Source organism: Octopus sinensis, linkage group LG5 (assembly GCF_006345805.1).
Source record: "Octopus sinensis linkage group LG5, ASM634580v1, whole genome shotgun sequence".
Classification (NCBI taxonomy): Eukaryota; Metazoa; Mollusca; class Cephalopoda; order Octopoda; family Octopodidae; genus Octopus; species Octopus sinensis.
In genome coordinates, this window is record NC_043001.1 from 14,136,542 (window position 1) to 14,158,015 (window position 21,474).

General features: G+C 40.0%; 1 long non-coding RNA gene and 1 other non-coding gene across 2 annotated transcripts; one reads left to right on the forward strand and one right to left on the reverse strand.

Moving 5' to 3' along the window:
* Positions 1-211: 211 nt before the first annotated feature.
* Positions 212-17,455, forward strand: LOC118763477. Its single transcript, XR_004999236.1, has 3 exons — positions 212-304; positions 9,471-9,476; positions 17,444-17,455. It is a non-coding gene; the product is annotated as an uncharacterized LOC118763477 (long non-coding RNA).
* On the reverse strand, positions 8,278-8,350 carry Trnaa-agc. Its single transcript has one exon. It is a non-coding gene; the product is annotated as a tRNA-Ala (tRNA).
* Positions 17,456-21,474: the final 4,019 nt, after the last annotated feature.

Sequence of the window (21,474 nt, forward strand, 5' to 3'; positions counted from 1 at the left end):
AGTGTCAGTTTATACGGGTTCGTGTTACCGTCAAGGTAGACATTTCAGTGTCATAGTCTTGCGGAGCTGTCAGCAATAGCACGATAGACGAGTCAAAGATAATATGACGCGGAATGGCGCCAGAAAATAATAGTAGCAACAAGAATATTACAGTATAAAGCGGTGAGCTGGCAGAAACGTGAGCGTGCCAGACGAAATGCTTAGCAGTAGGAGGGCGCCGCAGCGTGCACGGAAGCCGCGGGCGCGAGCCCGGGTGAAGCCGACCGCGGGTGCAGATCTTGGTGGTAGTAGCAAATATTCGAACGTTACGTTCTGAGTTCAAATTCCGCTGAGGTCAACTTTGCCTTTCATCCTTTCGGGGTCGATAAATTAAGTACCAGTTATGCACTGGAGTCGATGTAATCGACTAAATTCCTTTGTCCATTTTTCCCTCTCTATGTTTAGCCCCTTGAGGGTAGTAAAGAAATAGGAATATGACAGTGCTGATGACAACATACAAGTGGATGACGATCCATATTATAACAATAACAAAAGTGGAAAGCTACGGAAGCATCGATGACAATTCAAATCCAACAAGATCTGGAAAAGGAGGGCCTTCTCTCCGGGAAACGTAACATGATGCAACGAAATCCGACAGAAAACCAGGATCCTACATTACATATCAATACGCATAGGAGTGGCTGTGTGGTAAGTAGTTTGCTTACCAACCACATAGCCTCAGGTTCAGTTCCACTGCGTGGCACCTTGGATAAGTGTCTTCTACTATAGCCTCGGGCCGACCAAAGCCTTGTGAGTGGATTTAGTAGGCGGAAACTGTCTGCAACGTCCTGTTTTTGGTATTATTATTATTATTGTTTTTATGTATTTTTGTATTCTTATTCGTGTAACATCGTCCGTTTTTCCATCCTTGTTTTGTATACATTCGAGGCTTTCTTCCAAGGAATCTAATGCGCTTGGCTTAGATTTTCCTTTGGGGCTGACCAGATCGGAGCAATCTCAAGATTAATCAGCCGAAATTGCGAGGATGATCCGGTTCTTGACTGAAGATTGAAGGCTTCGAATGTCCCGTCCGTGTATTTTGTATCGTCTTCTAAATGTTTTGTGTTCTTGTCCCAGTTTGTATTTTTTTTTACACACACACACACACATATATATATATACACGTATCTATTATTCGCCATGATTGATCGCTAGCCACTAAACCTGTTTTATTTTCTCTCTCTTTTTATTTCTGTGTTCCTTTCTGTTGAAGAGCGTAGGCTCGAAACGTAAAAGATTTTCTCACTTCCCGACCGTTAAACTAATACATCTATTTCTTGTTTACACACCCGTCTTTTGTTGTTTTTTGTAAATTCTCACTATAATATATATATACTTACATATATATATATAGGTATATATATAATATATATATATTATATATATATATATTATATATATATTATATATATTTTAATATATATACGTACATATATATATATATATATATTATATATATATAATATATATATGTACGTATATATATTAAAATATATATAATATATATATATAATATATATATATATATATATAATATATATATATATATATATATATATATATATATATATATATATATATATATACCTAAAATAGATGTATTAGTTTAACGGTCGGGAAGTGAGAAAATCTTTTACGTTCGAGCCTACGCTCTTCAACAGAAAGGAACACAGAAATATATTTATATATTTTTTATATATATACGTACATATATATATAGAGAGAGAATGAGAGAGATTTATATATATACGTACATATATATATATGTGTGTGTGTATACGTATATATATAGACAGACAGACAGGCAGGCAGGCAGGCAGGCAGGCAGGCGGACAGACAGGCAGGCAGACAGACAGACAGACAGACAGACAGACAGACAGACAGACAGACAGATAGATAGATAGATAGATAGATAATAGATAGATAGATAGATAGATAGATAGATAGATAGATAGATCATCTTCATCATTATCATCAGTAGTAGTAGGAGTAGCAGCAGCAGCAGCATTTGCACCATGGTAACCGTAGAGAATTCTTTTGCACTAAAATATAAATGGAAAGCCCTTTATTTCATTAGTCTTGATTTTTAATCTAATTAGACGCAATAACATGAAATTCCAAATTATTTCAAATTTTATGGAAATATCTAATATCATTTTTTTATTTTACGATTGATTATTTATGTGAACTAATTTTGCTTTTTGGTTAATTTAATTTAGAATATTAGTGATAATTGGAGCAATTAATTATTTTACAAAGTAAACGTGATGATAATTTTAACTGCAAAGTTTATATTTTGCTCTCGTGAATACAGAGTTCTCTTTTAATTGTATTTATTTATAACTAGAGGGATCCATAGAAATTCGATGAGTTACATGTGTTCATTTTCACTATAAAATTTACATAAATATATTCAATATATATATATATTAGGCGCAGGAGTGGCTGTGTGGTAAGTAGCTTGCTAACCAACCACATGGTTCCGGGTTCAGTCCCACTGCGTGGCATCTTGGGCAAGTGTCTTCTGCTATAGCCCCGGGCCGACCAATGCCTTGTGAGTGGATTTGGTAGACGGAAACTGAAAGTCGTATATATGTACATATATATGTATGTATGTGTGTGTGTTTGTCCCCCTAGCATTGCTTGACAACCGATGCTGGTGTGTTTACGTCCCCGTCACTTAGCGGTTCGGAAAAAGAGACCGATAGAATAAGTACTGGGCTTACAAAGAATAAGTCCCGGGGTCGATTTGCTCGACTAAAGCCGGTGCTCCAGCATGGCCGCAGTCAAATGACTGAAAGAAGTAAAAGAGAGTAAAAGAGAAAAAGAGAGATATTAATGTAAGAATGCATTTATATAGCATTATTTCAACATATTGAAGTTTATATAATTATTTTTTCATTCTAATGCCTGCGATTGTTTTCATGGGTTTTTATATAAATATATTTTATATTCGACAAAACAGCATACAATTTAAAATTAAATCAATAAAATTTTCTTTTAACTAATTTTAAAGAATTTAAATCAATTTCTGTTTAATGCTAATAACGGTGAATATGCCTTAAGTAACGTATTTTAATATCTGACATTCTGGTTCACCTCGATTTCTCAAATTTAAAATCATTCATGTATGTGCTGCATATGTCTAAAAAATAATTTAGAATTTTACGGAACGGTAATGAGATGTTTTTCGAATGACGAAAAGTATTTTTAACTGCTGCCATGTTGAAAGAACACGCTAACTGTGATTTTACAAAATGGAAGCACTCCGTCGGCTACGACGACGAGGGTTCCGGTTGATCCGGTCAACGAAACAGCCTGCTCGTGAAATTAACGTGTAAATGGCTGAGCACTCCCCAGACACGTGTACCCTTAACGTAGTTCTCAGCGTGACACAGAGAGTGACAAGGCCGGCCCTTTGAAATACAGGTACAACAGAAACAGGAAGTAAGAGTGAGAGAAAGTTGTAGTGAAAGAGTACAGCAGGGATCAACACCATCCCCTGCCGGAGCCTCGTAGAGCTTTAGGTGTTTTCGCTCAATAAACACTCACAACGGTCTGGGAATCGAAACCACGATCCTACGACCGCGAGTCCGCTGCCCTAACCACTGGGTCATTGCGCCTCCACGATTTTACAAGTAATATATAAAACATAGATACATGGAAATACAACTTTACACATTTTGGTGTATATTACACTCAAAACAATCTTACAAACTATATTATACCAGAAGTTTCTTGAGATAGACTAACGCTATATTCTTTTAATATCTAATGTATTTAAGGCGGCGATGGCAGAATCGTTAGCACGGCGGGCAAAATACTGAGCGGTATTTCGTCTGCCGCTACGTTCTGAGTTCAAGTTCCGCCGAGGTCGACTTTGCCTTTCATCCTTTCAGGGTCGATTAAATAAGTACCAGTTACGCATTGGGGTCGATATAATCGACTTAATCCGTTTGTCTGTCCTTGCTTGTCCTCTCTGTGTTTAGCCCCTTGATCTCTTTCGGGACCCCTCTTTGATCTATTCCAGCACCCTCTTTGATCTCTTTCGGCACCCTCTTTGATCTCTTTCGGCACCCTCTTTGATCTCTTTCGGCACCCTCTTTGATCTCATTCGGCACCATCTTTGATTTCTTTCGGCATCCACTTTGATCTCTTTCGGCACCCTATTTGATCTCTTTCGGCATCCCCTTTGATCTCTTTCGGCACCCTCTTTGATCTCTTTTGACACCCTCTTTGATCTCATTCGGCACCATCTTTGATTTCTTTCGGCATCCACTTTGATCTCATTCGGCACCCTCTTTGATCTCTTTCGGCATCTCCTTTGATCTCATTCGGCACCCTCTTTGATCTCTTTCGGCATCTCCTTTGATCTTTTTCGACACCCTCTTTGATCTCTTTCGGGATTCCTCTTTGATCTCTATCGGCACCCTCTTTGATCTCTTTCGGGACTCCTCTTTGGTTCTTTCGGCACGGCACCCTCTTTGATCTCTTTCGGCACCTTCTTTGGCTCTTTCGGCACCCTCTTTGATCTCTTTCGGGACTACTCTTTTATCTTTTTCGGCACCCTCTTTGATCTTTTTCGGCACCCCCTTTGATCTTTTTCGACACCCTCTTTGATCTCATTCGGCACCCTCTTTGATCTTTTTCGGCATCTCCTTTGATCTTTTTCGACACCCTCTTTGATCTCTTTCGGCATCTCCTTTGATCTCATTCGGCACCCTCTTTGATCTCTTTCGGCATCTCCTTTGATCTTTTTCGACACCCTCTTTGATCTCTTTCGGGATTCCTCTTTGATCTCTATCGGCACCCTCTTTGATCTCTTTCGGGACTCCTCTTTGGTTTCTTTCGGCACGGCACCCTCTTTGATCTCTTTCGGCACCTTCTTTGATCTCTTTCGGCACCCTCTTTGATCTCTTTCGGGACTACTCTTTTATCTTTTTCGGCACCCTCTTTGATCTCTTTCGGCACCCCCTGTGATCTTTTTCGACACCCTCTTTGATCTCATTCGGCACCCTCTTTGATCTCTTTCGGCATCTCCTTTGATCTTTTTCGACACCCTCTTTGATCTCTTTCGGGATTCCTCTTTGATCTATTTCGGCACCCTCTTTGATCTCTTTCGGGACTCCTCTTTGGTCTCTTTCAGCACGGCACCCTCTTTGATCTTTTTCGGTACCCTCTTTGATGTCTTTCGGGACTCCTCTTTGATCTCTTTTGGGACTCCTCTTTGATCTCATTCGGCACTCTCTTTGATCTCTTTAGGCACCCTCTTGTCAGAATGGTTTCAAAATTTTTGGCACAAAGCCAGAAGAGGTAAATCGATTTCATCGATCAGTTCTGAACTGATACTTATTTTTATCGACTCGGAAAAGATGAAAGGTAAAGTCGACTTCGGTGACATTTAATATTTATTTCTTTATTGCCCTAAGGGGTTAAACATTGAACGAACAAACAAGGACAGACGAAGAGATTAAGTCTATTATGTCGATCCCAGTACGACCCCCGAAAGGATCAAAGGTAAAGTCAACCCCGGCGGAATTTGAACTCAGAACGTAAAGAGAGACGAAATACATATTTCTTTACTACCCACAAGGGGCTAAACACAGAGAGGACAAACAAGGAGATTAAGTCGATTACATCGACCCCAGTGCGTAACTAGTACTTAATTTATCGGCCCCGAAAGGATGAAAGGCAAAGTCAACCTCGGCGTAATTTGAACTCAGAATGTAGCGGCAGACGAAATACCGCTAAGCATTTCGCCCGGTGTGCTTAACGTTTCTTATTTCTTTATTGCCCACAAGGGGCCAAACATTGAGGGGACAAACAAGGACAGACAAACGGATTAAGTCGATTATATCGATCCCCGTGCGTAACTGGTACTTAATTTATCGATCCCGAAAGGATGTAAAGCAAAGTTTGCGGAATTTGAACTCAGAACGTAGCGGCAGGCGAAATACCGCTAAGCATTTCGCCCGACGTGCTAACGGTTCTGCCAGCTCGCCGCCTTAATATTGACACAATATTGCCACTTACATGATGCAAATTGAATTTTACATATTATATCAATATAGTTTTGATCAACGTAGCGGAAGCGGGGGATTAGCTCACGTGGTAGAGCGCTCGCTTAGCATGCGAAGGTACCAGGACCAAAACCTGGATTCTCCTTTCGGGGGGGGGGGTTAAAGCAACGTTAATTCATGTTTTACAGTATTAATATTATTTAGAAATTGCTTTACAAGCCTGAATTTCTTTCATTCTTGCATATGTGTCAAAGTATTTTAAGATATAAAATTCATTTTAAAATGTATGCATGCATGATTGATTGACTCATTAGTGTTATTTATCATATTACATTTAGTTTCCTGAAAGAGGATAATCTCCTGCATTTAGTAATTTCTTTATAGCATATATTTAAATTTTCAAGAGTCACCAACCTTGCTATTGTATTAAGGAACCAAAATACGTCTTACAATGTATTAGACATATTTCACCTGAATACCGGTCACATATCACATGAACTTATAATAGTTACTTTCCTCACACATTCTGTGACCTCTTCAACGACATTCTGACCCTCATGTTTCCTCTTGTCTTACATATTCCATTTGTCTTTCAAACAGAACTCTGACAAATAAACTAATAAGCGTAGGAGTGGCTGTGTGGTAAGTAGCTTGCTTACCAACCACATTTCCGGGTTCAGTCCCACTGCGTGGCACCTTGGGCGAGTGTCTTCTACTATAGCCTCGGGCCGACCAAAGCCTTCTGAGTGGATTTGGTAAACGGAAACTGAAAGACGCCCGTCGCATATATGTATATATCGAAGATACGTCTCGCTTTTATCCTTCGAAACGTAGAGTAGATGAAACCTTTAGCGACTGAAGAAGGGGTTTTTTCGTTGTGTTAATTGTCCTGTACTCCATTTTTTGTTGTTTTTAAAAAAATGTCCAGTTCTTTGGTTTGTGTCTATGTTTTCGTTTCTCTTTGTGTTCGACGTCCCTTTGGTGTCCTGTACTCATATATGCGTGTATATGTACATGTAGAGGTAGGTACGTACATATATGTTTATATATATGCATATGTTTTATTTCATTTATTAATATATATATATATGTGTGTGTGTGTGTGTGTGTGTGGTGTGTGTGTGTGTGCGTGTATGTTTGTGTGTCTGTGTTTGTCCCCCTAACATCGCTTGACAACCGATGCTGGTGTGTTTACGTCCCCGCAACTTAGCGGTTCGGCGAAAGAGACCGACAGAATAAGTACTAGGCTTACAAAGACTAATTTCCTGGGGGTCGATTTGCTCGACGAAAGGCGGTGCTCCAGCATGGCCGCAGTCAAATGACTGAAACAAATAAAAGAGTAATTACATTGTTTTACTCTCACACACACACATACACACACACACAGAGGAAATTATGAAATGGAAATCAGGAAAGAAGTTAAAGATATGAGACAGAATATAAAAGAACCCCCTAAAACCCCAAATTTTACCGCGTAAATCATCTGTAACGGTGAAGGTAATGTTATACATTTATGTAACGAAATTCTATTCGCATATTGTCTGCCTGTAATATCTTCATTAGCAACACTTATGTATTACGGCGTGCTCAATACATCTGTAGGCATGTAGAGTATGTCTAGATATGTTACTCTTTTACTTGTTTCAGTCATTTGACTATGGCCATGCTGGAGCACCGCTTTTAATCGAAAAAATCGACCCCGGGACTTATCTTTGTAAGCCTAGTACTTATTCTATCGGTCTCTTTTGACGAACCGCTAAGTTACAGAGACATAAACACACCAGCATCGGTTGTCCTGCGATGTTGGGGGACAAACACAGATACACAAACATATATACACATACACATATATATACACATATACAAAGGGCTTCTTTCAGTTTCCGTCTACCAAATCCAATCACAAGGCTTTGGTCGGCCCGAGGCTATAGTAGAAGACAATTGCCCAAGGTGCCACGCAGTGGGACTGAACCCGGAACCATGTGGTTGGTAAGCAAGCTACTTACCCCACAGCCACTCCTACGCCTGTACATACATTATAATATATTTTATATATTATATAAATATATAAATATAATATATAAATATACGACAGTATACAACTTCAAGAACTAAATTATATAAGTGCAGTTTGAATATGGAAATACACATATGCAAATACATATAAGAATTTAAATACATGAATAATACAATAAAAAGTAAAAAAGAAAAACAGAAATGGAGAATCCGGGTATCGATCCCGGTACCTCTCGCATGCTAAGCAAGCGCTCTACCACTTGAGCTAATTCCCCACTCGCAATGAATTGCGGCCAAAACTAAATCCATATAATATATTAAGTTGAATCAATGGCATATTAGTATCTGGTTAGGTACGTAATAAGTACAAATGTTTTCAACTAAAATTTGTTTGGAATTTCACTGAAAGTCTACACCATTGGTTCCTGAAGTGGACAGAACCGCAACCCTTGTGGTGGAAGAGAGAGCCAGGGAGGCATTGAAGAAAAATGGGGCGATAATGGAGTTGCTAATAGGGGGCAATACCCCCTTATTTGGATGGCAATACACCCTTATTTATCAGAGGTACACTCGACTTTTGACAGTAATGTTTAAAGATCGAACTAAAAACACGTAATTGGAACAATCTCATCAAAATCCAAAACAATGTTAGACAAAATGGAGAAACCGGGTATCGATCCCGGTACCTCTCGCATGCCAAGCAAGCGCTCTACCACCTGAGCTAATTCCCCTCTCACGCTGAATTGCCGCCAAAACTAAATCGATATAATATATTAAGTTGAATCAATGGCATATTAGTAACTGGTTATTCAGACAATACTAAAGTTGGCAACTAAATATTGTTTATGGAGGTGAGAAATTTGATTGTACATCTAAATTTTCTCAGCAAAAGAAATCTATCCAAACACAGGCTGCGGTAGGAAACATAAAAAAATGGTCAAAAATAAAAACACGAAAACAAAGCATATTTGGCGTAGGAGTTATTGTGTGGTAAGTAGCTTGCTTACCAACCACATGGTTCCGGGTTCAATCCCACTGCGTGGCACTTTGGGCAAGTGAGATTAGTACCATCTCTCGTGAAAGGTAGGAGAGTCCAGTTTGCTAAACATTGTTGTAGAGCTGAAAACGAGGCAATTTCTACTTTTCTCCTCTGGAAGCCATCTACTCGCAATACCAGAGGGCGCACACTCTCCTACCCTGATGTAATCTCCAGGGATACAGGCAACCAGCAACAGGACCTCCGTAATGCTATAATAGAAGTCTGGCGTAGCATAGTAAATTCCATTGTCTCGACCACGGTCGAACGATGATGATGATGATTGGGCAAGTGTCTTCTACTATAGCCTCGGGCCGATCAAAGTCTTGTGAATGGATTTGGTAGACGGAAACTGAAAGAAGACCGTCGGATATATATAATATATATATATATTATATATATATATATATATATATTATATATATATATATATATATATATATAATATATATATATATATATATATATATATATATATATATATATATATATATGTACGTGCGTGTATATGTCTGTGTGTCTGTGTTTGTCCCCCCCCTCCGAACATCGCTTGACAACCGATGGTGGTGTGTTTACGTCCCCGTAACTTAGCGGTTCTTTTCAAGTGATTTCAGTTGACCTGGCAGAAACGTTAGCACGCCGGGCGAAATGCGTAGCCGTATTTCGTCTGTCGTTACGCTGTGAGTTCAAATTCCGCCGAGGTCGACTTTGCCTTTCATTCTTTCGGGGTCGATAAATAAAGTACCAGTTACGCACTGGGGTCGATGTAATCGACTTAATCCGTTTGCCTGTCCTTGTTTGTCCCCTCTATGTTTAGCCCCTTGTGTGCAATAAAGAAATATATATGACGTCATATATTTTATCGCTGTAATATTATGTCCTCGTTACTAGCAATAGTTATCTTTGGTTACGTGAAATAATAATAATAATAATAATAATAATAATAATAATAATAATAATAATAATAATAATAATAACGCACCAACACTGTATGCTACTTAAAATTTCAATATCTATAATTTATGAAACGCTCTCCGTCAACGAAAACTTGGTCTCATCGATTCTTATTACTATTTTACTCTTTTACTCTTTTACTTGTTTCAGTCATTTGTTTGTGGCCATGCTGGAGCACCACCTTTAGTCGAGCAAATCGACCTCAGGACTTATTCTTTGTAAGCTTAGTACTTACTCTAGCGGTCTCTTTTGCCGAACCGCTAAGTTACGGGGACGTAAGCACACCAGCATCGGTTGTCAAGCGATGTTGGGGGGACAAACACAGAAACACGTACATATACGCATACACATACACACACACACATACATATGTGTATATACATATATACGACGGGCTTCTTTCAGTTTCCGTCTACGAAATCCACTCACAAGACTTTGGTCGGCCCGAAGCTATAGTAGAAGACACTTGCCCAAGGTGCCACGCAGTGAGACTGAACCCGGAACCATGTGGTTGGTAAGCAAGCTACTTACCACACAGCCACTCCTACGCCTATACATACATTATAATATATTTTATTGATTTTTCATGATTGAAATTAAAGTGGAGGGTGGGGTGAGAGGGGAATAATGATAATTGCATATAAAATGACAGAAACGTTCTGTGATTCCAATGTTCTGCATCGGCAAAAAATCCTTTAATAAAGCTCACAAAACGAAGACTATAGAATCTCTCGTTAAAAGCATCAAAGAAGGTGCCAAAAGAGATCAAAGAGGGTGCAGTGCCGAAAGAGATCAAAGAGGGTGCCGAAAGAGATCAAAGAGGAGTCTCGAAAGACATCAAAGAGGGTGCCGAAAGAGATCAAAGAGGATGCCGTGTCGAAAGAGATCAAAGAGGAGTCCCGAAAGAGATCAAAGAGGGTGTCGAAAGAGATCAAAGAGGGTGCCGAAAGAGATCAAAGATGGTGCCGAAAGAGATCAAAGAGGAGTCCCGAAAGATACCCGATCGCATTTAAGACCTATACAGAGGGATCATCTGTGTCAGAAGACGATACATGCCCCCGCCACTTTCGGAGGTGTCTTCAGCTCTGGTGTTAAGTGCATTTTTCCTCCTCCACTTTTCTCTGCCTTTTTTTGTTTGTTTTTTCTTTTTGTTTCTTCGACGCAGCGTCAACGGACCGGCATTTTGTTCAGAGTAAAAGGTTGTGATCTCAGTCATTTAAAAGTCATGGAAACCGTGTTATCGGTCCCAAGAATAACTTATAAAGAGAGACATCTCATACAGCAAGATGTGTACCATAAAACCCCTTACCTCTCTGCTTTTGTTGGCCATCTCTTTTTCAGTGTCATCAACTTTAATTTGATCGTTTACAACGACCTTGCTCTTAAGAAAGCTACATAGGCGCAGGAGTGGCTGTGTGGTAAGTAGCTTGCTAACCAACCACATGGTTCCGGGTTCAGTCCCACTGCGTGGCATCTTGGGCAAGTGTCTTCAGCTATAGCCTCGGGCCGACCGAAGCCTTCTGAGTGGATTTGGTAGACGGAAACTGAAAGAAGTCTGTCGTATATATATATATATATATAATATATATATATATATATATATATATATATATATATATATATATATATATGTGTGTGTTGTGTGTGTGTGTGTGTGTGTTGTGTGTGTGTGTGTTGTGTGTGTGTGTGTGTGTGTGTGGTGTGTTTGTGTGTGTGTGTTGATCCCCTAGCATTGCTTGACAACCGATGCTGGTGTGTTTACGTCCCCGTTACTTAGCGGTTCGGCAAAAGAGACCGATAAAATAAGTAGTGGGCTTACAAAGAATAAATCCCGGGGTCGATTTGCTCGACTAAAGGCGGTGCTCCAGCATGGCCGCAGTCAAATGACTGAAACAAGTAAAAGAGTAAAAGAGAAAGAGTAATAGGGCTGGCAATGAGCAACACTTTACTGAGCCAGTTATAAATCGAACTTATCAAGCGTTCACCTCAGAGATTTACGAATTGTCCTGGATATGAGAATCGCAGTGAATACTGGGCGGTATAGAATCGTGATAGAAATATTAACATCACTGGAGTTCAATTTAATTCTGAGCATAAGACACCCTGAGCCTGAATATGAACCACAGATAAATGACGCTTCCACACATTTTTCAAGCCACTGTAGTATCTTTAAATATATTTCATTTCACTCTTGAAGCAGGCAATTATTCTTCCCTTCTTTCATCCCCATTCATATCCTATTTCATCTTTTGTTCTTGATCCCTAACCGTTCTGACCGTATTTTCTTTCTCTATTTCATCCAAGTTTTTCTCTCCTTTTTCTTTCTCCCATGTTCCAAGACTAATCTTCTTTTTCATCATCTTTCACATTTTCCTTTCTCTTCTGATTCCTGTCTTTAATATCCGGAAGGTAATCTTCTCTTTATTCCTCATTCCTCTTTAATCTTTTCCCTCGTCCTTTTTTTATATTTCTCAAGTCTTCACTTTACAAGTTAATTCCTATGACTTCTGTGTATTGTATTTATTTCTCTTCTAATGTCAGAGAATTTCTTCCTTTATATCCATTATTGATGCTTTTATGCATGTCACGGGATGTATCGTCTTCTGACACGGATGATCCTTCTGTATAGGTCTTAAATGCAATCGGGTATCTTGCATCTTCTGACAAGTTTCTTGACGGATTAAAATTTCTTGACGATATTCTAATAAACATATATTTTGGTGGTCAGATAAATTCGGGTTTTTTTTTTCTTCTTTGGTGTTTTTTTTCCTACTTGGTTCTCCATTATATGTCTGAAAAGAAGTAAAATTTACTCAAATTTCAAAAACGACAGACAAAAGATACAGATGAGGTGTAGAGCTGCAAAATAACCATGAAATCCTACTCTTTCTCTTTTACTCTTTTACTTGTTTCAGTCATTTGACTGCGGCCATGCTGGAGCATCGCCTTTAATCGAGCAACTCGACTCCGGGACTTGTTCTTTTGTAAGCCCAATACTTATTCAATCGGTCTCTTTTGCCGAACCGCTAAGTGATGGGGACATAAACACACCAGCATCGGTTGTCAAGCAATGCTAGGGGGACAAACACAGACACACACACAAACACACACACGCATATATATATACATATATACGATGGGCTTCTTTCAGTTTCCGTCTACCAAATCCACTCACAAGGCTTTGGTCGGCCCGAGGCTATAGTAGAAGACACTTGTCCAAGGTACCACGCAGTGGGACTGAACCCGGAACCATGTGGTTGGTAAACAAGCTACTTACCTCACAGCCACTCCTGCGCCTACGGTAAAAATGTTTTGCAAATTAATTTAAATAAGTAAGAGGCGGGCGTGGTTGTGGAGTAAGCTTCCCAACCACTAGGTTATGGGTTCAGTCTCACTGCCTGGCACTTTGAGTGTCTTCTACTTTAGCCTCAGACCGTCCAAAGCCTTGTGAGTGGATTTGGTAGACGGAAACTGAAAGAAGCCCGTCGTATGCATGTTTGTGTGTGTGCATGTGTGTGTGTATGATTGACTTTGTATCTGTGTTTGTCCACCATCACCACTGTTTGACAACCGATGTTGGTGTGTTTACGTCCCCGTAACTTAGCGGCTCGGCAATAGAGAGCGAGAGAATAAAGTACTAGGCTTTATTAAAAAAATAAGTGCTGTGGTCGATTCATTCTACTGAAAATTCTTGAAGGCGATGCCCCAGCATGGCCACAGTCTAATGACTGGCACAAGCAAAAAAATAAACGGTAAAAGAACATTTAAGGCGGTCAGCTGGCAGAATCGTTAGCACACCGGGCGAAATGCTTAGCGGTATTTCGTCTGCCGTTACGTCCTGAGTTCAAATTCCGCCGAGGTCGACTTTGCCTTTCATCATTTCGGGGTCGATTAAATAAGTACCAGCTACGCACTGGGGTCGATATAATCGACTTAATCCGTTTGTCTGTCCTTGTTTTCCCTCTTTGTGTTTAGCCCTTTGTGGATAATAAAGAAATAGGTAAAAGAACATTGGAAAGAATTAAAAGAAATGGAAAAGCACGAACGAATTTATCTCACAACACAATAAATCGTTCCCTTGGTCGTTCTTGTGTGGACACTTCTGTTTGTTTTCCAATTGGCAAAATTTTTAAAAAATGAATGAAAAATTATTTTTCACGGTTAACATAATTTGTATAGTGTTAAATGACGGATAAACATTGCAGGGAAATATAAATCGAAAAATAATATTAGAAAATGGCAATTTTGGTGAGGAAGCTAGCAATGGAAGGTATCATCATCACTGAATATATGGAAGCACTCCGTCGGTTACGACGATGAGGGTTCCGGTTGATCCGATCAACGGAACAGGCTGCTCGTGAAATTAACGTGTAAGTGGCTGAGCACTCCAAGGACACGTGTACCCTTAACGTAGTTCTCGGGGATATCCAGCGTGACACAGAGAGTGACAAGGCCGGCCCTTTGAAATACAGGTACAACAGAAACAGGAAGTAAGGGTGAGAGAAAGTTGTGATGAAAGAGTACAGCAGGGATCACCACCATCCCTGCCGGAGCCTTGTGGAGCTTTTAGGTGTTTTCGCTCAATAGACACTCACAACGTACGGTTTGGGAATCGAAACCGCGATCCTACGACCGCGAGTCCGCTGCCCTAACCACTGGGCCATTGCGTCTCCACCATCACTGAATACAGTCTGCCTAAGATAGTGTTGGAGTATTTGGTTATTAAATCTATGACGGACCCACACATCACCGGTCCGGCACACTAAATGATTATATTATATTTATTACATATTCACTTGTGTAGGCTGAACTACGTAAAATATTGGAGAAAGAAACCGAGCTATTTCTAGCAATAAATACATTTAAGTCAAAATTCTTTTCATGGATCCATAAAAGACTATTGTGGACCCAGTTTAGTATTTTTAGTGCTATACATATGTGGACACCACCAGAATCTGATATATTGGGTTGTCCGGAAAGTTCGTGCCGATTTTTAAAGGAAAGAAAAAGGTCAATAAATACTTGCCATTACATATAGTTCAGTTATTGGGATTTCAGTTAATGGATTTGTGGGCATTCCATTTCAGATAATGGAAAAAGAACATAACGAGTATTTATGATGGAAAACTCAGTATTTATATGCACATAGAGAAATGATACTTGAGATAAAACCAGTACAATAGCAGGGTATAAAATATACTACCTTGAAAAAAAAACAAATATATATATATATATATATATATATATATATTCTCAGTAAAAGCAATTAAGATTCAAGTGAGTTCCAATGAATTCACATGAATGCGGTACTTAACTTAGATGCACCAGAAATCTATATGGTATTAAAAATAAAATAATGTGGGGTGATTATAAACAAGAAAAAAGCAACAAGAATGGATTAGTTTTTCAGTACAATTGTTTCATACGAAGAACAGCTTTATTAAAAGCTGCAAATATTGCAGCAAATACACGTGTCCCGTACTCATCAGCCAAAACACATATGAGTTTTCCAAACATCCTAGGGGGTGAGGCTACACTCATGAAGTATCGAAGAGAGTTCTATAAAAAGCAAATTTAGATTGTAAGCAGACTTCCAAAGTTCTCTAATGATGCACAGTTTTATAAAAGGTTTTAAAAAAGCTTGTTAGCTTCACAGAAAAGGTAAATCCATCCATAATAATGTAGGTGTAATTTCCTATATATATATATATATATATAATTTTAATCCAAAAGGGAAACAAAAAAAACAACAACAACAGGAACAATTACAGTATTATTATTAATAGGCGCTCAGGAGATGGAAGCAGGGAGGTATGACGTTTCGAGCGGAGCTCTTCGTCGGAAACATAAAGAAGGAAGAGAGAGGAAAGAAAGATCCCAGAGCGGGCAACAGGGAAAGAGAAAAAAGACGACTGGTGTTTACGAGTTGCACATGGTGAAAGGCGGATGTGGACGATAACAAGAGCAAAGTGGGTTTTTAAAGGCAAAAGAGTGGAGACAAGGTTGGTAACCAACAGATGTGTGTGTATGTGTGAGTGTGTGCGTGTGCGTGTGTGTATGTGTGTGTGTGAGGCGAGATGAAAAAACAAAAAAAAATATGTGTGTGTTAGTGTGTGCGTCTGTGTGTAGGCGTGTGGGGTAGGGCGAGACTAATGGTCAGCTAGCAGACGAGGTCAGTAGTAAGAAAAAGAAGGAAGGAGGAAGGGAGGTCAGTAGTAAGAAAAAGAAGGAAGGAGGAAGGGAGGGAGGGGAAGGGGTGGGGGCGTATGTAGCGTGCCAGCGTGTGTTGAGTAGTAGTGTGTGTGTGTGTCCAGTGTCGTGGTGGTATTAATGGCGAGTAGATTGAATGTGTGTAAGAGTGATGTATATATATAGGCAAGGTGTGTATATGTGTGCGCGTGTGTGTAACGAAAAAGGGGGGGGGTTAAGGAAAAAGGACTCCAGCTGAGGGGAAGATGGAAGAGTGGTACCGCGGAGACAATATATATATATTGTTGAATTTTCTGCTGCTTAAAATAAAGCATATTACTCTACCACTGGTATTTGAGTACTCTATTTTCCACCTTGTTTCACATTTATGTGTTTACTCCGGTATATATATATATATATATATATATTATATATATATATATATATGTATGCATGTATATACACACGGAGTCGATTTATTCTACTAATACGTCTTCAAGGTGGTGCCCCAGCATGGCCGCAGTCTAATGTTTGAAACGAGACAAAGAATAGCCAAACCTACGTTTTATTTCTGAACCACGCAGCCATATCAAATAACTATTTAACCATCTAAATAAAAATGCAAAAACAAACGAAGTGTGAAACCATCAGCTTCTAACTCATCTAATTATAAAAGTCTGTCTCACCTGAAAACGTCAATAGATTCTAAAATAATTGCAGACTAGCTTTAGAATCAATAACACAAAGTATGATGTAGCTTGCCATTTAGTTAAACACGTTAGACAACGTAATTGTACTTTTCGGCGTTGGAATGTCAATAGATTCCAAAAATAATGAGTGGAACATCTGTAGGAAGTTAAACCGATTTTGTTACATATAAATAACGGTTTCTAGTTGAATTCTTTTTCTTCGCATTGTTTCACGTTGCCACCAATAGCGTTAATGGGCTGTCGTTAATCTATACATGCTCTAGTGGCTTATGACCTAACACGGGGAAAATTCTTAGATTCAGTACAATAAACATCTACCTGGTGTATAAATTTTAAAACAATATACATAATCCTAAAGCATAGAAATCAATTATCGAAATAAGAATAAATTATATATTATTGTTGTTTCTGTTGCTGCTGCCGCTTTGTTTGTTTGTTTGTTTGTTTGTTTTTTGAGCGAAGCGGTCTTCGTTCCAGAGTTCGCAAGATCGCGCCTCAGGATTGTCTGTAGTGGGAGAAGTCCGAAACGTGGTCCTTTGCTATTTGTAAGACCGCGGAAGAGAAAGCAAGTCAACCCCCGACCCGAGAGCGTCTGGGAATCGAAACACGATCCTCCGAACGCGAGTCCGCTGCCCTAACCACTGAACCATTGCGCCTCCACTGCTGTTGCTGTTGCTGTGCTGTTGAGCGAACGGTCTTCGTCCAGAGCTCGCAAGATGGGAGAAGTCCGAAACGTCGTCCTTTGCTATTCGTAAGACCCGCAGAAGAGAAAGCAGCTCAACCCCCGACACCGAGAGCATCGACGGATGGATGAATGCGCATCCAGGCTCAGCGGTTGCGTAGGAAATCGGGGACAAGAAACAGGAAGAAAGAATGAGAGAAAGCTGGAGCGAAAGAGTACAACAGGAGTCGCCACCAACCCCTGCCGGAGCCTCGTGGAGCTTTTAGGTGTTTTCGCTCAATAAACGCACACAACGCCCGGTCTGGGAATCGAAACACGATCCTCCGAACGCGAGTCCGCTGCCCTAACCACTGAACCATTGCGCCTCCACTGCTGTTGCTGTTGCTGTTGAGCGAACGGTCTTCGTCCCAGAGCTCGCAAGATGGAGAAGTCCGAAACGTGGTCCTTTGCTATTTGTAAGACCCGCGGAAGAGAAAGCAAGTCAACCCCCGACACCGAGAGCGTCTGGGAATCGAAACCACGATCCTCCGAACGCGAGTCCGCTGCCCTAACCACTGAACCATTGCGCCTCCACTGCTGTTGCTGTTGCTGTTGAGCGAACGGTCTTCGTCCCAGAGCTCGCAAGATGGGAGAAGTCCGAAACGTGGTCCTTTGCTATTCGTAAGACCCGCAGAAGAGAAAGCAGCTCAACCCCCGACACCGAGAGCATCGACGGATGGATGAATGCGCATCCAGGCTCAGCGGTTGCGTAGGAAATCGGGGACAAGAAACAGGAAGAAAGAATGAGAGAAAGCTGGAGCGAAAGAGTACAACAGGAGTCGCCACCAACCCCTGCCGGAGCCTCGTGGAGCTTTTAGGTGTTTTCGCTCAATAAACGCACACAACGCCCGGTCTGGGAATCGAAACCACGATCCTCCGAACGCGAGTCCGCTGCCCTAACCACTGAACCATTGCGCCTCCACTGCTGTTGCTGTTGAGCGAACGGTCTTCGTCCCAGAGCTCGCAAGATGGGAGAAGTCCGAAACGTGGTCCTTTGCTATTCGTAAGACCCGCAGAAGAGAAAGCAGGTAAACCCCCGACACCGAGAGCATCGACGGATGGATGAATGCGCATCCAGGCTCAGCGGTTGCGTAGGAAATCGGGGACAAGAAACAGGAAGAAAGAGTGAGAGAAAGTTGGAGCGAAAGAGTACAACAGGGATCGCCACCACCCCCTGCCGGTGCTTCGTGGAGCTTTAGGTGTTTTCGCTCAATAAACACACACAACGCTCGGTCTGGGAATCGAAACTGCGATCCTCTGACCGCGAATCCGCTGCCCTAACCACTGGGCCATTGCACCTTCACTGCTGCTGCTGCTGCAGTTGCTGTTTTGCCTCAAGTCAGATCTACTCTTGTAAAAACACAAGACACTTTCAAACCGTGATTATCTCTTCTGTTTCCCTTTTTCAGACACACTCTGTATCTAGAACCACATTATCAAACGTATCTTTACATTATCTAAAGACGGTAAAACATTTGAAGAAGACCAGCTTGTTATTCTTACCAGATCAAAAAACCACATCGAGGCTCCCTCACAGTTTCAATAAATTTGTTGTTTACCTAATCTCGATTACTGATCAGGTTTCACAATTTTTTTAACTGTTACCTTTTTACTTGTTCCAATCATATGTGTACTTATTGTTATATTTTATCATCTTTAACGCGACACATGAAGATTCTTTATATTTCTGCTTCTTTTCTTTTTGTGGAGTTATCGGGAGTATTCATTGGCATTTTTCAAGTTTCTGCCACTTTTTTGTTGTTTGGAACGATGCTGTTGTTAACGTTTATCGCCCAATTTTATCTTTATCAACACAATAAAATAAAAGATTATTTTTAAAGTTACAGCTTTTAGTTGCTTTCTTTTGTTGACAAATATTTTATCGAGCTTCTGGAATCAATCAAGCCATCTAAGTTGTACTTGATAACAACAAATCCTAAATCATATATCGACGTTCAATCTATTGCTTAAAGACTCGTTAGAAATAAAGGAAATATTCGTAGGAATAACAAAGGTGTTTTATAGATTGAATCCTTAAAATGTTTATTTATTTAAGCACAGCATAGAATAGTTGCATTTCCCTGTCCATTCATACCGAACACAAAAGTAAATCTTTTTCGGTTTAGCTGAGAGAATAATTCAGTAACACGTGGAGTCTCTGACGGCAGTTATTATGAGGGAGACAATCACAAGTAGATAAGGTTTTACTCATCACGGCATGAGAAGTTTGAATTTTAAATTTAACAGTAATAGGCACAGGAGTGGTTGTGTGGTAAGTAGCTTGCTTACCAACCGCATGGTTCCGGGTTCAGTCCCACTGCGTGGCACCTAGAGCAACTGCCTCGAGCCGACCAAAGGCTTGTGAGTGGATTTGGTAGACGGAAACTGAAAGAAGCCCGTCGTATATATGTATATGTATATATATGTGTGTGTGTGTGTGTGTGTGTGTGTATTTGTGTCTGTGTTTGTCCCCACCCCCAACATCGCTTGACAACCGATGCTGGTGTGTTTACATCCCTGTAACTTAGAGGTTCGGGAAAAGAGAACGATAGAATAAGTACTAGGCTTCCAAAGAATAGGTCCTGGGGTCGATTTGCTCGACTAAAAGGCGGTGCTCCAGCATGGCCACAGTCACATGACTGAAACAAGTAAAAGAGTAAGTAATGAAGAAGATGCACCGAATATGCATGCCCCTTCTTATTACAAAGACCTGGAATATGGTTAGCCATAGGTAGCCGTTATAGCACCCTTTCATCCTTGTTTGAAGTTATCAGCATGATTTAAACATAGGGAAATCTATTACACTCAAGCGTTTTGCGAATTGAAATATATTAGAAGACATTCAAGGAATGCACCTGGTTATATTTTCGTCACAGATCATTCATAGTTGAACAAGTGAGAGAGAAGAATTTGTAACACACACACACACACGTACATATATACATACATACATACATAGATACATGAATACATACAAACTTACATACATGTGTATATATATATATGTTTGTGTGTATGTTTCTTCTTTTTTATATCCTTAAAATAACTTTTATCGCCCAATTTTATCTTTATCAACGCAATAAAATAAAAGTTACAGCTTTTAGTTGCTTTCTTTTGTTGACAAATATTTTATCGAGCTTCTCGAATCAATCAAGCCATCTAAGTTGCACTTGATAACAACAAATACTAAATCATATACCGACGTTGAATCTAAAGTGTATGTGTGTGAGCGTGTGTGTGCGCGAGCGTGTGTGTGCGCGAGCGTGTGTGTGCGCGAGCGTGTGTGTGCGCGAGCGTGTGTATGTGTGTGAGTAAATATAATGATAGACAGACAGACAGACAGACAGACAGATATATAGATAGATAGATAGATAGATAGATAGATAGATAGATAGATAGATAGATAGATAGATAGATATAAAACAAAGTGACTCAGGGGCCGAGACTATCGTACGTTAGCACTCATTAAAGAGTCACTCTCTTGTCAAATAGTAATAAAAAAAATACATGTATACTCATATTTTGAGTTTTATTTTTCCCGTTTGCATCGTCAACATAAACATATACGTCTTTTGTCTACTGTAAATTTGGACTATATATATATGTGTGTGTGTGTGTGTGTGTGTGTGTGTGTGTGTGTGTGAGTGTGTGTGTTTATATATATATATACTCTTTACTCTCTTTTACTCTTTTACTTGTTTCAGTCATTTGACTGTGGCCATGCTGGAGCACCGCCTTTAGTCGAGCAAATCCACCCCATGACTTATTCTTTGTAAGTCTAGTACTTCT